Source organism: Bos javanicus, chromosome 2, assembly GCF_032452875.1.
Source record: "Bos javanicus breed banteng chromosome 2, ARS-OSU_banteng_1.0, whole genome shotgun sequence".
NCBI classification, from domain to species: Eukaryota; Metazoa; Chordata; class Mammalia; order Artiodactyla; family Bovidae; genus Bos; species Bos javanicus.
This window is the reverse complement of record NC_083869.1, coordinates 85,965,620-85,986,746: the sequence shown is the minus strand read 5'-3', so window position 1 is coordinate 85,986,746 and position 21,127 is coordinate 85,965,620. Positions and strand designations below refer to the sequence as shown.

The 21,127-nt window shown below is 39.8% G+C and overlaps 1 long non-coding RNA gene across 1 annotated transcript in view; it reads left to right on the top strand.

The window, feature by feature from the left end:
- LOC133226720 (uncharacterized) overlaps nt 1-18,607 on the top strand; it is a 35,561-nt gene extending 16,954 nt beyond the window's left edge. The window contains exons 3-4 of the long non-coding RNA XR_009729618.1: nt 3,370-3,519; nt 18,181-18,607. This is a non-coding gene — a long non-coding RNA (uncharacterized LOC133226720). The remainder of the gene's footprint in view (nt 1-3,369; nt 3,520-18,180) is intronic.
- Nucleotides 18,608-21,127: the final 2,520 nt, after the last annotated feature.

The following is a 21,127-nucleotide window of genomic DNA, read 5'->3' as shown; positions in this document are numbered from 1 at the left end:
ACATCTAGGTTGCTTCCATGTCCTGGCTATTATAAACAGTGCTGCAATGAACATTGGGGTACACGTGTCTCTTTCCCTTCTGGTTTCCTCAGTGTGTATGCCCAGCAGTGGGATTGCTGGATCATAAGGCAGTTCTATTTCCAGTTTTTTAAGGGATCTCCACACTGTTCTCCATAGTGGCTGTACTAGTTTGCATTCCCACCAACAGTGTAAGAGGGTTCCCTTTTCTCCACACCCTCTCCAGCATTTATTATTTGTAGACTTTTGGATCGCAGCCATTCTGACTGGTGTGAAATGGTACCTCATAGTGGTTTTGATTTGCATTTCTCTGATAATGAGTGATGTTGAGCATCTTTTCATGTGTTTGTTAGCCATGTGTATGTCTTCTTTGGAGAAATGTTTATTTAGTTATTTGGCCCATTTTTTGATTGGGTCACTTATTTTTCTGGAGTTGAGCTGTAGGAGTTGCTTGTATATTTTTTAGATTAGTTGTTTGTCCGTTGCTTCATTTGCTATTATTTTCTCCCATTCTGAAGGCTGTCTTTTCACCTTGCTAATAGTTTCCTTTGATGTGCAGAAGCTTTTAAGGTTAATTAGGTCCCATTTGTTTATTTTTGCTTTTATTTCCAATATTCTGGGAGGTGGGTCATAGAGGATCCTGCTGTGATGTATGTTGGAGAGTGTTTTGCCTATGTTCTCCTCTAGGAGTTTTATAGTTTCTGGTCTTACGTTGAGATCTTTAATCCATTTTGAGTTTATTTTTGTGTATGGTGTTAGAAAGTGTTCTAGTTTCATTCTTTTACAAGTGGTTGACCAGATTTCCCAGACCCCTACATATGTTGTCTACAGGAGACCCACCTCAAAACAGGGGACACATACAGACTGAAAGTTAAGGGCTGGAAAAAGATTTTCCATGCAAATAGGGACCAAAAGAAAGCAGGAGTAGCAATACTCATATCAGATAAAATAGACTTTAAAACAAAGGCTGTGAAAAGAGACAAAGAAGGTCACAACATAATGATCAAAGGATCAATCCAAGAAGAAGATATAACAATTATAAATATATATGCACCCAACACAGGAGCACCGCAGTATGTAAGACAAATGCTAACAAGTATGAAAGGAGAAATTAATAACACAATAATAGTGGGAGACTTTAATACCCCACTCACACCTATGGATAGATCAACTAAACAGAAAATTAACAAGGAAACACAAACTTTAAGTGATACAATAGACCAGTTAGACCTAATTGATACCTATAGGACATTTCATCCCAAAACAATGAATTTCACCTTTTTCTCAAGCGCACATGGAACCTTCTCCAGGATAGATCACATCCTGGGCCATAAAGCTAGCCTTGGTAAATTCAGAAAAATAGAAATCATTCCAAGCATCTTTTCTGACCACAATGCAGTAAGATTAGATCTCAATTACAGGAGAAAAACTATTAAAAATTCCAACATATGGAGGCTGAACAACACGCTGCTGAATAACCAACAAATCACAGAAGAAATCAAAAAAGAAATCAAAATTTGCATAGATACGAATGAAAATGAAAACACAACAACCCAAAACCTGTGGGACACGGTAAAAGCAGTCCTAAGGGGAAAGTTCATAGCAATACAGGCACACCTCAAGAAACAAGAAAAAAGTCAAATAAATAACCTAACTCTACACCTAAAGCAACTAGAAAAGGAAGAAATGAAGAACCCCAGGGTTAGTAGAAGGAAAGAAATCTTAAAAATTAGAGCAGAAATAAATGCAAAAGAAACAAAAGAGACCATAGCAAAAATCAACAAAACCAAAAGCTGGTTCTTTGAAAGGATAAATAAAATTGACAAACCATTAGCCAGACTCATCAAGAAACAAAGGGAGAAAAATCAAATCAATAAAATTAGAAACGAAAATGGAGAGATCACAACAGACAACATAGAAATACAAAGGATCATAAGAGACTACTATCAACAATTATATGCCAATAAAATGGACAACGAGGAAGAAATGGACAAATTCTTAGAAAAGTACAACTTTCCAAAACTGGACCAGGAAGAAATAGAAAATCTTAACAGACCCATCACAAGCACGGAAATTGAAACTGTAATCAAAAATCTTCCAGCAAACAAAAGCCCAGGTCCAGACGGCTTCACAGCTGAATTCTACCAAAAATTTAGAGAAGAGCTAACACCTATCCTGCTCAAACTCTTCCAGAAAATTGCAGAGGAAGGTAAACTTCCAAACTCATTCTATGAGGCTACCATCACCCTAATACCAAAACCTGACAAAGATCCCACAAAAAAAGAAAACTACAGGCCAATATCACTGATGAACATAGATGCAAAAATCCTTAACAAAATTCTAGCAATCAGAATCCAACAACACATTAAAAAGATCATACACCATGACCAAGTGGGCTTTATCCCAGGGATGCAAGGATTCTTCAATATCCGCAAATCAATCAATGTAATACACCACATTAACAAATTGAAAAATAAAAACCATATGATTATCTCAATAGATGCAGAGAAAGCCTTTGACAAAATTCAACATCCATTCATGTTTTATTAGAAAAAAAAAAAGCTGCTATCTATGATTTGATTTTATTTTAAAAGAAAAAACAAAAAGATTACTCATTCCTTATTTCTGAGTCTCATTTTCCTCTTCTGTAAAATAAATGTATTAGATTAATGATGTCAATGACCCTCTCTAATTATAAAATTCTGTGACCTAGAAAGAATATCTTGTTTTCCATTTGCCTTCCTATGTATATTCTCTTCTTCCTTCCCATTTTACAGATCTGGAAAACAAACAATAGTTCAATAATAAAGTATTTATATACCATTATTTAACCTTTAAAATTCTGTTATCTATTAGTAGGTTGTGTGCTACTACATAGAAATAGATATTTGAGTATTTATTGTGTACTTAAAACTTTGATAAAATTAAGAATTTTATAAAGAAATTCTACCTTCAAGGAATTTATAACCCAGTTGGAAAATAATAGAGATTCATGTATACAAGCATGAATAAAAATGCTAAGTGATAAAAAACAATAGCAACATTATACATTTCATCACTGCATAGAAACCAGAGAAGGATCCATGAGCTCAGTATATACACAGATTTACTCCTGAGGCAACTTAATCAACAGAGATTCCACCAGTACCACTGAGGCCCCACCAGCCCTCCCAGAGCTTTCAGGTTCTGGTGGGGATGGTCATCCCATAGGCCTACTGCCCCCCATCACACAGCTGGAGGGAGCTGGCCTGGCCTGTAGTAGGGTGCTCCTCTTTAGTCCTCCCGTCTCCCTGAAGAGGATCCTGCCTGCTGTATCTCTCTTCCCAGCCTGACCCATTCATTCTCTCTCAGAACAAATCCAAAGGTGGAGCAGGGCTGCTGTGCTGCTGGGCCTTCTACTACCAAGTGCCGAAGGACCTCATGCCAGAGAATTATAGTCACTGATTTCATGGCGCCATCAACCAAGAGCAGAGAAATAGCAGCAAAGTCTGCCCTTCACAGGTAATTTCCTTTTTCCCTTCCCCAAGCTTGTTACCACAAGGGCATGGCCTATTTATTTACTCTTAGGCCTGCTCAGAGGAGCCAAGATTAATTAATAATAGCTCATTGGTTTATTTTGATTCCCAAAGTAGTGATCAAAATATTGTGGCTAAAGTCTTGTTGACCAGTACAAAATTATCTTAAATTTATTCCAAATAATATATTTGAAATTAAAACATAAGAATGACTTGTAATTTCTTTTTATCAGCCCAGATTATGCTACCTTAAATCTTAAAATACTCACTCAATAAAATTATGAGTTGTTCATTTGTATTTATATTCATAAAATGACATGTATTCATATTTATTATATATAATTAAACTTTATAACAATAAAATGCCAGAAGTCTGTAGAAAAATGAGTAAAGGACTCAGAGTGAGAAATCCATGTGGTTAATAAACAAACATAAAAATGCTTAACTAATGAAGAATTGCAAAATAAAACAATAAAATGATATTTTCATCTACCAGGCTTGTAAAGATTAAAGTTTTTTTTCTATGCCACGTGGCTTATAAGATCTTAGTTCCCCATTCAGGGATCAAACCTGGGCCCCTGGCAGTGAATGCACTGAGTCCTAACCACAGGACTGCCAGGGAATTCTCAAGATTTAAATGTTATTGAGGATATGAGGAAAGATATTTTCATACACTATTGCTTAAATTATAAATTAGTAAAAACTTTCTAGGGGGGCAATACATGTTCGGTTAAAAAAACCTATGTAACATGTTTCCTATTTCTAAGAAGGCCTAAGGAAATAATTAGACAAAGGCACCAAGCCATAACTGCAAGCATGTTCACTGTAATATATAAATAATAGTGAAAATAGTACTAAATGAGCATTAATATAGGATGAGGTGGTATATTTTAAAGACACAGACAGTGTTCAGCTAATTCATTAGCTACAAGTTGTGATGATATTTTCCATGAAAGCTTTGCTGAGCATAAGATAATTGGGGCCAGAAAGGTCAGTGAGAAATGTCTCAATTGCTTTACCATGGTGAGTTGACTATGTAATATGCCCTTAATGGAAATGCAACTTGCCAAAACTCTCTCCCAATCTTTCCTAGAGTCTACTTGTTTTTTCAATAAAGAACGTTTTCAATCTACTCAGAAATGCTAACTTTAGTACAAAGCTTTCAATTGTTTTGGAGGGCAAAAAAAGAAACTCTAAACTGGTTCAAAGAAACAAAGGGACTAGAATTTCTATTGAAACCAGATGTTCTCATTGTGGTTGTATTTTAATGGTTATCAGCAGTCAAAGCCTAAAGTCCACATCTTCAACATGGCCTAGCTAATGTGAGTCATCCACTAATGACTGGATAAGTTACAATTGCCCTCTAAATCCAGGGCCTGGCATCCATGGATTCAATCAATTGGGGATAGACTATGTTACATTGTTGCTGGCTTATTCTATGAGGTTAGGCCTACTATGATTTTCTATATTGAACAGGTACAGACTTTTTTCTTGTCATATTCCTTAAACAATATGATATAACAACTATTTATGTAGCGTTTAAAGGTACAACCATCCCTTGGTATCTGTAGGGAATTGGACTATATTATATTAATAATATCTAATATAGATATTATTAGTTCAGTTGCTCAGTCGTGTCCGACTCTTTGTGACCCCATGAATCACAGCACGCCAGGCCTCCCTGTCCATCACCAACTCCCGGAGTTCACTCAGACTCACGTCCATTGAGTCGGTGATGCCATCCAGCCATCTCATCCTCTGTCATCCCCTTCTCCTCCTGCCCCCAATCCCTCCCAGCATCAGAGTCTTTTCCAATAAGTCAACTCTTTGCATGAGGTGGCCAAAGTACTGGAGTTTCAGCTTTAGCATCATTCCTTCCAAAGAACACCCAGAGCTGATCTCCTTTAGAATGGATTGGTTGGATCTCCTCGCAGTCCAAGGGACTCTCAAGAGTCTTCTCCAACACCACAGTTCAAAAGCATCAATTCTTCAGCACTCAGCTTTCTTCACAGTCCAACTCTCACATCCATACATGACCACAGGAAAGACCATAGCTTTGACTAGACAGATTTTTGTTGGCAAAGTAATGTCTCTGCTTTTGAATATGCTATCTAGGTTGGTCCTAACTTTCCTTCCAAGGAGTAAGCGTCTTTTAATTTCATGGCTGCAACCACCATCTGCAGTGACCTTGGAGCCCCCAAAAATAAAGTCTGACACTGTTTCCACTGTTTCCCCATCTATTTCCCATGAAGTGATGGGACTGGATGCCATGATCCTCATTTTCTGAATGTTGAGCTTTAAGCCAACTTTTTCACTCTCCTCTTTCACTTTCATCAAGAGGCTCTTTAGTTTCTCTTCACTTTCTGCCATAAGGGTGGTATCATCTGCATATCTGAGGTTATTGATATTTCTCCCAGCAATCTTGATTCCAGCTTGTGCTTCTTCCAGCCCAGCATTTCTCATGATGTACTCTGTATAGAAGTTAAATAAGCAGGGTGACAATATACAGCCTTGACGTACTCCTTTTCCTATTTGGAACCAGTCTGTTGTTCCATGTCCAGTTCTAACTGTTGCCCCCGTACCTGCATACAGGTTTCTCAAGAGGCAGGTCAGGTGGTCTGGTACTCCTATCTCTTTCAGAATTTTCCACAGTTTATTGTGATCCACACAGTCAAAGGCTTTGGCATAGTCAATAAAGCAGAAATAGATGTTTTTCTGGAACTCTCTTGCTTTTTCGATGATCCAGCGGATGTTGGCAATTTGATCTCTGGTTCCTCTGCCTTTTCTAAAACCAGACATATATAATGTAGATATTGTTAATATAAGTCATCTAATTTAAAGTATAAAGGAGGTGTGGATAGGTTATATGCAAATACTACGCCATTTTTATAAGATAAAATTGTAGGATTTTACTGTCTGTGAGGGTTCTGGAAGCAATTCCCTACAGATACCAAGGGATGATTGTACTGGTGTTTTGTGTGTAAGAGGGTGTGTGTGCAAAAGAAACAGATACTATTCTAGCAGCTTCTCTCTATGAAGAACTTGCTATGTGCTGGGCCCTATGTGTAAGCATCTATCCAAACATATAGGATCAAGTGTTTTCTGTATTATATAAATGAAAAAGTAGAGAGTATGAGAAGTTAATGGCTTGCTTAAGGTCATCCAACAGGGATTTAAGCCCATGGCAAACTATAGCCTGGCTCATGCCTTCCATATTGTGCAATCTCTCCACATTTTATAGAGAAGAAGAGATATAAGAAGAAAGGGTCATAACAAGACTGATAGTCAACTGGCAAACACCAACATGGCCAAAATGACTTTCTAAGTGTTATTTCTGTACTAATTGAAAACTGCTTTCTATCCTTAGCCTCTCTCTGCCCCCGAGTGCTCTTCCACTTTCTTCCTATGAGAACCTTCCCCCTGCCCCCCTGCACCTCCCCACTGCTCCCCGCCTCACCCCATGCAGCAACTAGAGGGGCTACACCTGGCCCAGCAAGGGGCTTCGGGGAGCCTTCTGTTTGGGCAGCTTGGGGACTATTAAGTCTCTGCACATCACACGGGAGGAAAGGAAATCCTAGTGAGGATAGGGCAGAGGGAGCAGCTCTGGAAGTTACAGCTTTGTTTGCCATGTGTCATCTCTAGCTACTGTCTCTTATACTTTAAAGGCTTCCTTCCCATCAGTTATGAGTCAGTCCCATGTTCACTTTTTGCTGCCACCCAGGACCCAGGCATGAGGTTTGATGTTTCCATACAGCCTCTTCTTTCCTGGTAGCATTATTTTTTCACATTCTGCACTGTCAGCTCCAGAGAACAGCCAAACGTGATTGTGGAATTTGGGGGAATTTCATCAAATCTAAGGCATTGTTAGATGCCTGTTCACCATTGTGTATATATAATATATACATAAAGTATCAGGAAGAAAGAAAAAACCTGTCAACTAAAATGTGACACATGAAGTGCTGTACCGTTATGAGTCAGTCACACTAACCTCTTGTTTTGAAATTTCTTTCAGCTATTCGGAAGGATTGGGCAATGTCTCTGTCACAATAGGCAATCCTTCTGTACATGTCTCTGTAATAGAACATAATATAGATTCATCTACCTGTGGGTGTCTTCCTTTCTTAGGTTCTGTAAAGACCATGGCTGGTTTATTCCTTTGCTGAAAATAGGTAAATGTGGTCATTACTCCTAAGAGGAATATTTGTATCTTTAATACCAAATTTGCATTCTACTATTGTTTCTATTTTCTGTGTGTTTCTAAAGAAACTTTTCATATTAAAGTTGAATTGTAATGTAATCATATTGCAGATATCTTAAATGGTGATGAAAACTTAGGAACTATCAACCGTGCGTATAACTCAATTAAGGTGACAATGATGTGAACAGCCAAGACCAGGCATAGGCAGGGACAACTCTGTCGTGATTACTATCTGACCAGCGGTGATTATAAGACATATTCTTATTTCAAAGATTTTAAACTTGAAAATATATTCATCTGATTAAACTTTGCCATGTTTATTTGATATCAGTCAATTAAACTTTGCAGGTGCAAAGACTGAGACTCAGAGCAGTTAAACACTCTAAGGTCACAAACTTCATAATTGACAGAGCCTAGAATTAAAATCCAGGTCTCCAAAGCCTATGCTTCTTTTCATATAAATTTATTATCCAAATGGGGAGAAAAGTCAGCCCTCTATGAATACTGAGGACATAATTGGTGCCCCCAGCAACATTTACTAGTAGATGTCCCATCTACAGCTTTGGGGGGGCTTCGCTCTTAATAGCTTGCACCTGCAGACTCCTTTAGAGGGCTACCACAGGGCTATGCAAGCAGCTTGATGCTTCTCATAGTCGAAATGTAATGGGAGTTTTCATGCCTTCAGGGCAGCCAAAAGTCAATGACTAATGCAGGAGTAGAAAGCTCAGCTCCTTTGCCTTGAGGCAGGACAGATTCTGTGATGATCAGAGTTTCACGACCAGGCTGAGGCTAGGACTTCATCAGCATGGCCTGGCTTTTTCCTCTTCCTTAACCCGCTTCTCCACTCTTGTACTTTCTCCTTGGAGCCTTACCTTAATAAATCACTTGCACATACATCCTCATCTCAGGGTCAGCTTCTGGAAAACATGACCCAAAATGATGCAGAAATGAGTGAATAAGGCAACATCATATGTTGGATTATAGAGTCCATGGAATTCTCCAGGCCAGAATACTGGAGTGGGTAGCCTTTCCCTTCTCCAGGGGATCTTCCCAGTCCAGGGATTGAACCCAGGTCTCCTGCATTGCAGGCGGATTCTTTACCGAGTTATCAGGGAAGCCCTTCATAATGTCAATGGAATGTGCTAATTGAGCCTGCCTTCATCACTCTTCCAGTCCTGGGGTAAGTCCTACATTTCCTGAATTTCACTGTTACAGTTCTGATGGAGTAACTCAACTTCTATCTTCAAGTTCTAGGAGCTTTAGTTCTAATGGAGACCTGCCTACTCTGGGTCCTTTTGGACTCCTGGTCCTCCTTATCCTTATTCATGCTCAGTTATGTCTAACTCTTTGTGATCCCATGGACTGTAGCCTGCCAGGCTCCTCTGTCTATGGAATTTTCCAGGCAAGAATACTGGACTGGATTGCCATTCACTACTTCAGGGGATGTTCCTGACACAGGGATTGAACCTGCATCTCTTGCACCTCCTGCTTTGGCAGGGAGATTCTTTACCAGCTGCACCACCTGGGAAGCCCCTGGGTCCTTCTGGACTGCTGGTCCTAAGGATGATCTTTGCCACTTTTCAGCGTCAGTCACTGGGGTGGACGCTCTCTGAAACTGCCCCTGCTGCTGCTGCTGCTGCTAAGTCGCTTCAGTCGTGTCCAACTCTGTGCGACCCCATAGACGGCAGCCCACCAGGCTCCTCTGTCCCTGGGATTCTCCAGGCAAGAATACTGGAGTGGATTGCCATTTCTTTCTCCAATGCATGAAAGTGAAAAGTGAAAGTGAAGTCGCTCAGTCGTGTCCGACTCTTAGCGACTCCATGGACCTACCAGGCTCCTCCGTCCATGGGATCTTCCAGGCAAGAGTACTGGAGTGGGGTGCCGTTGCCCATTTTCATTCTTGTCATTATTCAGGCCCAAATCGAGATTATTCTAGAGGCTGAGTCCCTGTGCTCCACTTTTGAGATCAGTAAAGTCTGAATTTTCCTTTCCTTTTCTTCTTATAAACAGTATGTTTAGAATCACACAGTGCTGAAACTGCAAAAATTCTGAAAGTACATTTGGCCAACCACAGAAAGGAAGTAACAAGCTCAAGGTCAAAAAAAGAGCTGGAAAACTATGTCTAGAAACCACAGTTCTGTTTCTTCTACTGCCATGCCCCTGGCTCTAGAGTTAATGTATTTCTGAATAAGACACAGAACAGATCTGATTTCAGGGAGGACTATTTTCTTCATTTTATGTGAGAAATTCAAATCCCACTTACATTTAAGAATACCTGAATTATTCTCCCTTACAGTTCTCCAAGTCCACATTTATCTTTCAGGGAAGAAACCTAATCCCTTCAGTTTATATCTGGGATGCCCTGGAAGCGCCAGTTTACTTGTTGGGGCCCAGATAATATGCTTCTCTTACTCGTGCCTGCTCTGTGGAAGCGCTGCCTCAGAATTCTATCATCTCAGAATTTGATCCCTACTTGCTTGTACCACTAGGAGGAGCAAAAGGAAAGCCCAGAAAGAACATTGACTGAAAAACAATGACACTCCAGGTTTGTGCTGTGGTAGCACCCCATTTCAAATCTTTTCTGGGAAAATAGAGGCTAATTTGCTTAGGGCCAGGAATTTAAGAGATAACTGATTTTGGATGTCATTTACACGTAATAATCCTACACAGAGAAAAGCTGTGGTTTTTCTCTTTAACAATGTCTTCTGAGAAGTGGGAGATCCGTGCAGCTGTCTGATGACATCACATATGTTGTTTATCCTCTCTGAGTCTCACTTACTCTACTTTTACAATGGTTATAACAACACTTTTGTCTCTTAGCTTACAGTATAGGGGGGAATCACCTGAGATCATTATGAGAAAGCATTTTTTAAAAAATTGAAGTGTAGTTGATTTATAATGTTTCAAGTGTACAGCAAAGTAATTCAGTTATTATATATTCTTTTCCATATAGGTTATTATAAGATAATGAATACAGTTCCCTGTGCTATACAGTAGGTTCTTATTTTTACCTATTTTATATTTATTAATGTGCCTCTTTTAATCCCAAATTCCTAATTTTTCCATTCCCTGTTTGTTTTCTTTGTCAGTGAGTCTATTTCTGTTTTGCAAATAAGTTATATTTGTATAATTTTTTTTTAGATTCCACATATAAGTGGTATCATACATTATTTCTCTTTCTCTGTTTGACTTACTTCACTTAGTATGATAATTTCTAGATCTATCCATGTTACTTCAAATGGCATTATTTCATTCTTTTTATGGCTGAGTAGTATTCCATTGTATACACACACACACACACACACACACACGTATATGCCACATCTTCTTTACCCATTCGTCTGTCAATGGAAATGACAGCATGTACTTAAAATACATTACCTTCTCTTTGGTCCTTACTTTCTGCTGTGTGATATTGGGCCTTAATGAGTGAATTAGATAAAGCATTTTCCTAAACTTCAATCACTCATATGCCACCTTCATGATTTTTACCATATCCTCACATTATACATACTATCATCAATTTAACATTCATATTTAAATAAACTGACTAGGTAAATGTAAATATATTATTAAATATATAATTTGCTAGGCAACTCAAATTATTTGAAACAATAATATCTGTGAAAACCCAGGTTTGAGTTGGTATTTACATTTATTCCTAATATGTATTAAAATGAAAAAAATTCTGTCTACAATCATCTATTTAACCCCAGTAAAGGTTGTGTTGGCTGGACCTTTGTTTTGTCTCCCCATGGCTCCGGGCTCCACAGAGGGAGATGATGTAGAGGGACCTCTCTGCAAAGTTGCTGGGAGAAATTTCCATAAAACCCTTACTCTAAAAAAAAAAGATATTCTGCACTTTGGAAAATGAATCACCTGTGTATGTTGGATTGCTATTAGCTCTTGGCAGCTCTCAGCTAGTGTACAAGGTGTACAGTGAACCTGTCACAAGAGGGTGGGGAGTGTTGTTAAATTTTGATGAACACATACCAGTTAATTCTTCCTGGGATTCAGTAGATATGTAGTTTGTTATATGAGGTCTGTCAGCTGGAATAGGCTGAGGGGGCTGTGTGACATGATGTACAATGGCAGAGAATTTGCTTGGATGTGAGATATAAAGTCATTGCCTTAACAATGCGCAGTAGAGCCTGGTCAGGTAGTAAAACGGTCTTCTCAAATAGTAGTGGAGTGCTGAAGGTGACAAACAGAATTGCTGCTTTGACAGTCACAGTGACACTGTTCCACTGTAGTACAAGTAAATTGTAGTTCTTGCTAACTAGAGTTTAGTATCGTCTGAAGGCCTTTCAAGTGTGCCAATGGTATTCAAACATGTCCTCAGATTAAAAAGGCTCAGAACTGATGGCATAATACTTTAGGTGGTTACAATGCATACATCTGCTTAAAATAGAGGCCCTTAACGGTAGTGTTACTGGTGGCAATTTCAGGAAAACTTGCAAGCCAAGATATTAGTGTAAGAAGAAATTCTCCCTCAGTCTGATAATCTCAGTTGTTAAAACATTCTGTTTATATATTACAGATGAGCAATTGGTAGAATCAGAGGGGGAAAGACCCATTTTGCTGTTAGGAAAGAAAAGTGAAAGTTGCTCAGTCACGTCCAACTGTTTGCAACCCTAAGGACTATACAGTCCATGGAATTCTCCAGACCAGAATACTGGAGTGGGTAGCTTTCCCCTTCTCCAGGGGATCTTCCCAACCCAGGGATCGAACCTAGGTCTCCCACATTGCAGGCAGATTCTTTACCAGCTGGGCCACCAGGGAAGACTTTGCTGCTAGGGGTATTCCTGAATGCCTTTTCTGTCATTTGCTATCAACTGGCACTGAATTGGGGCTTCCCTGGTGGTTTAGCGGTAAAGAATCTGCCTGCCGTGCAGGAGATGCAGAAGGTGCGGGTTTGATCATCGGGTAGGGAAGATCCTTTGGAGGAGAGCATGGCAACCCACTCCAGTATTGTTGCCTGGAGAATCCCAAGGACAGAGGAGTCAGGCAGGCTACGTCTTTGGGGTCGCAAAGAGTCAGACACGACTGAAGTGACTTAGCACACATACACAGCCCTGAATTCTTTGAGATTAAGTCTACCATCTCTGCCTAATTCCAGTTATATATTCCCTAATTTACTTATTTTCTTATTGAATTAATTTTGATGAGATACATTTTTCTAGTCAGTTGTTCCCCTAATCTGTTTTCAGTTTATTGCCAACAAGGTGTTGTCAATAGTCTCTTATTTTCAAAAATCTTCGTATTTATAATAATGTTCCCTTGTTACTCCTGATACTGTCTATTTATGCTTTCTCATTTGATTTCTTTACCAGCTTCCCAAGTTTTGTCGATTTTTTAAAAAAGTCTTCTAAAAGAGCCAAATTTTGGCTCTGTGGATTCGCTCTACTTTAGCTTCTTCATAATTCATCTTTACACCACATCCCCTGGCATGCACTGCAATATTTATATGTGAAAAGTCCCCTAATAACTCAAAGCTGTTGCTCTGAATAAGTGAAAATTCCCCCAATCTGGGAAAATTTTTAAAATTTTCTGGGTGGGCATGTTTCCCTCTTTTTGTCTACTTCTCTAAACTTGTTTTAATATTATTGCTTGAATGCTATTTCTTTGGACAACACTTTTTGCAGTTATGGGTTTGCTCCCTCTCAGTTTTGCTGCTGCTGCTGCTGCTAAGTCGCTTCAGTCGTGTCCGACTCTGTGCGACCCCATAGATGGCGGCCCACCAGGCTCCCCCTTCCCTGGGATTCTCCAGGCAAGAGTACTGGAGTGGGTTTCCAATTCAAATGGAACTGGTTTCCATTTCCTTCTCCAATGCATGAAAGTGAAAAGTGAAAGTGAAGTCGCTCAGTCATGTCTGACTATTAGCGACCCCATGGACTGCGGCGCACCAGGCTCCTCCGCCCGTGGGATTTTCCAGGCAAGAGTACTGGAGTGGGGTTCAAATCTGAAGCACAATAAGAAAGCTATGCTTTAAGGGCAGTCAGTGTGGCAGATTGGTGTGGTTTATTCTAGAGAGCTCAGGCTCAAGTTGAGCTCTGAAGATGACTGGAGTTTGGATATGCAGTGGGGTGGGGGCATGAATGTGGCGTGTGTGAGTAGCAGTGAGATGATTTCCCTGAAAAGAAGAAAAAAAAAAAAAAGCCTGGAGATTCAAAGTGATCGCCTTCAACTCGCCTCATCTGGGCCCCATTATCTCTGGCTCTCTGTGTCTTGGAGGCTCAGGCCATCTTTCAAAGCCTCAAGTCTGTGCTGTTCCCTCTCACCACATGTCCTTTGAACACCCTCTTCCCCCTGCTTGGGACTCTCTTCCCTGCCCCTGCCACTTTCCCCCCACTTTATTTCTGTTCCTTCTCAGAAATCTGTTTAACCTCTGTCCTTTCCTCACAAATACTTTTCTGATTCCCACAAAGAAGGTCAAATTCCCCTACTGCAACTTATCATAAGTGTAATTTTTTTTTGGTTGTGCTATATGGCTTGCAGGATCTCAGTTCCCCCACCAGGGATTGAACCCAGGCCATGGCAATGAGAGCCTGGAATCCTAACCATTATGCCACCAGAGAACTCCCACAAGAGTATAATTTTAGGTTAATGACGTGATTCCATGATTGGTGTCCTTCTGCCTCTCTGGCATATAAACTTGAGGTTAAGAACTACGTCCTATTTTTTCACTTGTGTCCAGTGCCTTACACACAGTAAACAGTCAGGCAGCAGTTGTTTGATTTTCTCTCATTTGTTAAGTAGTTAACATGACTTAGTTGTTAACATAGTTAACAACTTGTTAACTAGTTAATGGCATGCTGCTGCTGCTGCTAAGTCGCTTCAGTCGTGTCCGACTCTGTGCGACCCCATAGACAGCAGCCCATCAGGCTCCCCGTCCCTGGGATTCTTCGGGCAAGAACACTGGAGTGGGTTGCCATTTCCTTCTCCAATGCGTGAAAGTGAAAAGTGAAAGTGAAGTCGCTCAGTCATATCCGACTCGTAGTGACCCCATGGACTGCAGCCTACCAGGCTCCTGCATCCATGGGATTTTCTAGGCAAGAGTACTGGAGTGGCTTGCCATTGCCTTCTCCAAGTTAATGGTGTAGAGAGCTGCCAAGTCTATCTCCAGAGGTATAATGTTCAGACAAGAGCTACTTGACCCAGGATTGCTCAGAATTTCAGAGGCCTATGAGGCCTATGTTATTCCCACTTATTAAAATAAATGAAGAAATGCTAAATGACTTGGAAAAACTGTGGTATTTTGAATGTTTACATTGAGACAATTACTTTAACACATACAACACATAATACAATATAATTATGCTGCCCTAAATAATTATAGGGTTTATTAAATTATCCTTTCATTGTACTCAGGCAGTGTGGACTGGATTGGGGTTCAAGCATAAAGGCAAATGATGCTGTCTTTCTTCAACCCCATTACTGTATCTTTTGGTTCAACAAGATACCTCCTTTACTTGAGGCACTTTGTGGAAATGACGCCCAAGCCTGACCACCCCTACCCCACACAAGGATATTAACCTATCCAAAGAAAGAACCTTGGGAAAGGCAGGGATATGGATACAGACTCTGGCAATTTCTCTCCTGCATGGTTTTACACCCTAATCTGGGAACACACCCAGTTCATCTGCATGGCAGGTTAAGCTCTGCAGATGAGTTGAAAGTGTTCAACAATCATATCTCCTCGATGCTATGAGCTCCGTGACCCTGAGTCCAGGATCACCAAACAACATGTGATTTAATCTGATTTCCAGTGTTCATAGCACTGTGATCCAGGTCATCCTCTATAATTTCCCCTCACTCCCACTGAATACACTTAGAATATTGCTGCAGAAGATAGTCACTACATCCAGAAATTCTGGGAATATCTAAACCACCAGACAATTTCTCAGTCACAGGATTTGTTAAGGATTAAACAAATATAAAAAATATTGTATAATACATACTTCAAAAGTAGAGGTAGATAGCACATGTACTATGAAAATTCTTGGGTTAATGTCAGTCTTTAAATGTTGTTTACATCTTTTCTTCTTTTCCTTATAGATGAATGAGAAACCTTGAGATCATTTGCCTTTGTGTTTAGATAAGTATTGTGTGACTAGGAATAAATGTCTTTAAGTGGAGTGTTCACAGTCTTTTTTACCCACTAAAAAGAATTCTGAGTCTAGCAACTCCCACCTCTACCTTTCTCTGAGAGTTGAGGAGGATTCTGTCTTTGCTAGGCTGGTTTCTGGGCTCTGTGATGCAGAATGGGGACAATAGTAGAAAACAGAACATAGAAGAGATGGGTTGGGGTATTTTCATAGAAAAGGCCAAAATTACTCAGAGGAGAAAAAAATTAGAGAAGATAAAAGGGTGGAAAGAAAAGAGAAGAAAATCTAAAACTATGAGGACCTTGACTTTCTATAAGGAGTTTTGTAATTGATGGTTGAAGGCAAGAAGACAGAATATGGACTTGATGGGCAGTTCTTTCCCATGTAGAGGACACTGAAAGTGGTAGAGGTGAGAGAGAAGGCAGTTTTAAAAATACATGTATTAAAAATACACCTCCCTATACTTGATGCTTTCTGAGAGGGATGATATTGATGATTTTATTAATATTTACATTAGTTTGGTTGCTGGACTATTGCACTGAATGCCAGACTGCTCTGAGGTTGGGCTTATTTGGTTCCCAGTTCGATCCTTGGGTTGGGAAGATCCCCTGGAGGAGGGCATGGCATCCCACTCCAGTATTCTTTCCTGCAGAATCCCTATGAACAGAATAGCCTGGTGGGCTGCAGTCCGTGGGGTTGCAAAGAGTTGGACACAACTGAGTGACTAAGCACACACAGCACAGTTCTATTTGAGTTAGAATTAGATATTGGAATAAGAAAGTTGTTTCCTCATTTAATTGTCTTTCTTCTTTTCTCAGGCTTTGGATCTTTTCTCCTGATTTGGTCAGATTATGACTTTTCAGAAAGTTGTTGGCTTGGATATAGCTTAGTGTCCTAGCCTGAGTTCTCCCAAACCAGATCCTGAGGGAAAGGTTTGAGTTCAGGTAGATTATTTAGGTATGTGATCCCAGGGGAAGGGAAACAGAGAAGCAGCAGCCACCACAGGTATGTGGCCACTGAGTCTGGCACCGGTGTGGATGACTGTGCTCCATCCTGTGTGGCCTTCTGAGGTGCTTTAAAGATGTCTTAAAATTGTCCTCTGGGGAAATGAACAGGGAAAGCATTTATTACTGGTTCTAATTTCTCCTGGTTAAGTATGGCCTCATAGGATTCAATTGTTCTGGGCCTTTGGCTGCTGCCTGCCTGAGGACTGAGCAGTATTAAAAGATAAACTGAGGCATTTAAAACTTTTTAGGAGTTTATCTGTGGAAGAATTGATTAGAATCTGGCAGTACCAAACCAGAGGTAGTTAGGAGCACTCTGCTGGGAGTGGAGCTGGAGCTGGAACTGTAGAGAGATGCTTTACAGAGGAGATGAAGAAAAAAAAGGAAATTACTTAATTGGCTATAGCTTAAAGCCTGGTTGGCTGCTCGTGATTGGTTTTGGATTTTGTGACCTTGGGCTTTTACAAGCTTAGATTTTGGTTTGCTTAGTAGGCCACCTTGGCTTTAATGCCATCTTAGTGGCCTCCTTGTTCAATTAAGTTAATAGTAGGTTCTCATGGATGTCCTACTTCATGAGGTTAGAGAAGCCCCAAGGCCTAAAGCCAAGGCCCCCTGGTGTGGAACAGAGACAAGGCAGCCTTGGCTGGACTTGCTCAGGGCTGGTCACAGTCTAGAACTGGTTGTAAGCAGTGGTGTGTGAAACAGTGTGTACAAGAACAGAGACTCCTCTGGGGACAGGGCAGAGTGTAGTCCTGGACTGTGTATGTCAAGGAGAGCAGTGAGAGGGAAGATTGTTGAATGAAACTCTGTAGACTTACGGGCTGAGCAAAGAATACAGACTTAGTCCCAAGAGCAGTGGGAAACAGTGAAAAGTTGATGCAAAAGAATGACCCAGCCAGATTCGTGTTTTAAGAAAAGAAGCTAACCCTGGTCACAGTGTGCAGGGTGGATTAATTGGGGTGGATGTGGTATGTGGGGGTGTGGTAGGGGTTGTTATGGAAAGTGTGAGAGCTATTGGAGCAATCATACAGTCCAGGTGAGAGACAGTTAGGATCTGAAATCAGGCTGGCCGGAGGGGGTTCCTGAGAGAGCTCCAACAGGGAAAGGCTGGCCAGGAACTGACTCAGTGATAGACTTGTGACCTGGGCTGAGTAGAGCAGAGTCTCACTCCCTTTGAATCACAAGCTGTAAGGAGGTGACCTCAAATCTAGGGCTGTGTTGTTCTCCATCATACTGTACCTGAACTCCTTTGAAACACTCTGATTACTGTTGAGAAAAACAATCTTTCAATACCTAATAATGAACATAACATTGTGTTTGTTTTGTTTTTCTCCTAGGGCTGCGAGAATGAGGCCAACACACATCAGACGCTGTGGGGTATGGGGCGTGTGTGTGTGTGTGTGTGTGTGTGTGTGTGTGTGAGAGAGAGAGAGAGAGAAAGAGAGCCCGTGCATGACTTGCTGTGGAGTTCCTGCATCAAGTCTACCCCCAGGCCTGCTCTAAACTCTACTTTTCATGGTTTGATGGTTTGTTTATATGAACATGTAATTTCCTCTTTTTGGCTTAAGCTGCTTGAGTTGAGTTTCTCATAATTAAGAATCCTGACTGGAATAACATTTTTGTGTCTAAAACTTTTTTTCTATTTCAAATTATTTCCTCAGCATATATTCTTTGAAGGGAAAGTAAAAGGTTCAAAATAATCACCAAGTTATACCATATCTAGAAATGTATACCTTATTTCACTATACTCTTACAAGTATTGAGTAATATAATTTTTAAGCCTTTGTTAATTTCTTAGGTTAAAAAAATATTATTTTAAATTACTTGTTTTTAAATGCTAGTTGAAAATATTCCAATTCTATTTGTTTTATACCTTTTTTTGGCAAATCGTCTAATTATATCTTTAACCTGTTGTCTTTATTGGGGTTCAAATGTCTTTGCTTTTTTAAAAATCAATTTTTATTCATTCTCTCCAGGTAAAGCCTATTAATTTGCCTGTCATATTTATCTCAAATATTTTTCCTAGCTTGGTTGCTTGCTATGAATTCTGTTCATTATTCTTTTGGAGTTACAGAAATTATAAGATGTTACATAATCAAGTTGGCATTTTCTTTTACAGCTCTTTGATTTAGCAGAAAATAAAGGAGACCTATTTTCTGTTCTTTAGTCTTTATGTGCTGGCTACAAAAAAAATTTTTTTTAAGAAATGACTTTTTAAAATAGAATAATAGTGAATGTGGCAGCCATGGAGGCTCTGCTTGGACCTCACTTGAAGAAGGAGATCACCTTTCATCTGTGAGGAGTGCAGTGAGCTGACCCTCTCTAGTTGCAACACCCGAGGATCTGCTACAATGTTTGAAACCACCCTCTTCCCAGGCAGCTCCCAGCCAATGACTGATCACAGCAGAGGGACTTGACCTGGCCTTTGCTGGTCGATTGCTCTATGAGCCATCTGTGTGCTGGACTGCATTGTCAGATGATGTGAAACTTCTCAGAGCTGCACTGCAACCTGAAGCTCTTTCTCCCAATTTCCCTTCCTCCCGCCACTCTTCTTTCATGGGTGCCAGACCAACACTGTGGTCTGAAGGTTTTCCCTGCCTATTCCTGCTCCTTTTGCCCTTTTCACAAGTATTACCTGCAACAAGTAATACTTTTCACAAGTATTACCTGCAACAAATCTTTGGCATCTTTATCTTTGTTATGACGTGTGCTTCCTAGAGAACATAAATGACAGTTCTTATTTAAAAAATGAAGCGATTCAGAGAAATACAACAGAGAAAAGAACAAATCAAAGTAAGTCCTCCTGTTGCAACACATCCACTGGTGCACAGAAGTAGATGTAGAACTGCTGGGCAGCTGGCTGGGTGGAGACATGGGGCAGGGATTTCTGTGCGTTCTGTTCACTTCTTACGCTCACATTAGAACAGTGTCTGGCATATAGTGGGTACTGACATGCTCGTTCAATGAATGGACAGATCAAGCAGTTTATTTTTAAAAAGTTTTACTGCAGTATAATTGACTACTCAAATAATTTTCTAAAAATGGGACGATACTATATTTTTTCCATTAAACAAAAACAATATTGAGTTTAATTTTACTTTATGAGAAGGAAAAGCTTTAGTAAAATAAGGAATTTCTGAACTGTAGAAAAGGTTCATCATCCCAAAAGGTAATGGTTTCTGGTAGCATCAATCTAAGATTTAAAAGTGTTTAAAAAATTACCTAACATTTGATATTTTCAATAATTTTTCTAGACCAATTTTTGAATTCTGTCACCATTCCTTAAAAAATTCTCTGAGATTTAAAAAACGGATTTTAAGCCTATAAATTTATTTGTGATAAACTGATGTCCTTTCAATATTCATCTTAAAATCTAAAAACATAATATGTTTCTGCATATATGCAAATCTCTGTATCTCTTCAACTTGGATTTGCATTTTAAAAAATTATACATACCATGCAAATCTCTCATAAAAATAGTCCTACTTCTAGGTACTTTAGAGTTTGTGAGAATGTAAATATCATTTCAAAGCAATTACATGATAATTTAGAATAATACAATTTGTTGCTCTCTTGAACAATCCAGAGTATGAGGACCACAGAAGACTCGGAAGTGAAGAGCAAGTATTGGTAGCAGCACATCCTGTCAGATGGAGGCCTGCTACCCGCTCTCAGCAACTTCTTCTCACCTGATCCCCGTTTTCGTTTAGCTGGTCTTCTCCTTGTTGACAGAGCCTTTTTGCCACCAAAGGGACTGAATGCTGAATTTTAATATCAGCTTCCCTTGCAATGAGAATCTGGATATATGAGATATAAAAGGAAATGTGTTGAGTATCTAGGAAATATTGTTTTTTTCTTTAATAAGAGAGAGAGAAGCAGGAATAGAGCTCACCCCCCTCACTTTCTTCCTGTCTTTGAACATTAATGTGTGAGAATGTGATGCCTGGAGTTGTGACAGTCATCTTGCAACCATGAGGGGAAAGTAGATAGAAGCTCATAAAAGTGACTTGATGTCATCAGATCACTGCATCTATCAACTCTGGAATCATCTAATAGAATAATAGAATGTTACCACTTGCTCTGGAATGTGTCTTGTGTCTGTTACATGCAGCCAAAACCATATTACCTGATACACTTTCTAAATTTGCCTTTGCCTCTTTCTGCTCTTTGTCATACAACCCATTTCTAGTTGATAGTCCCACTTTGAATGTCTCAGTGGCTTAGTTGGAGAAGGAAATGGCAACCCACTCCAGTATTCTTGCCTGGAGAATCCCGTGGACAGAG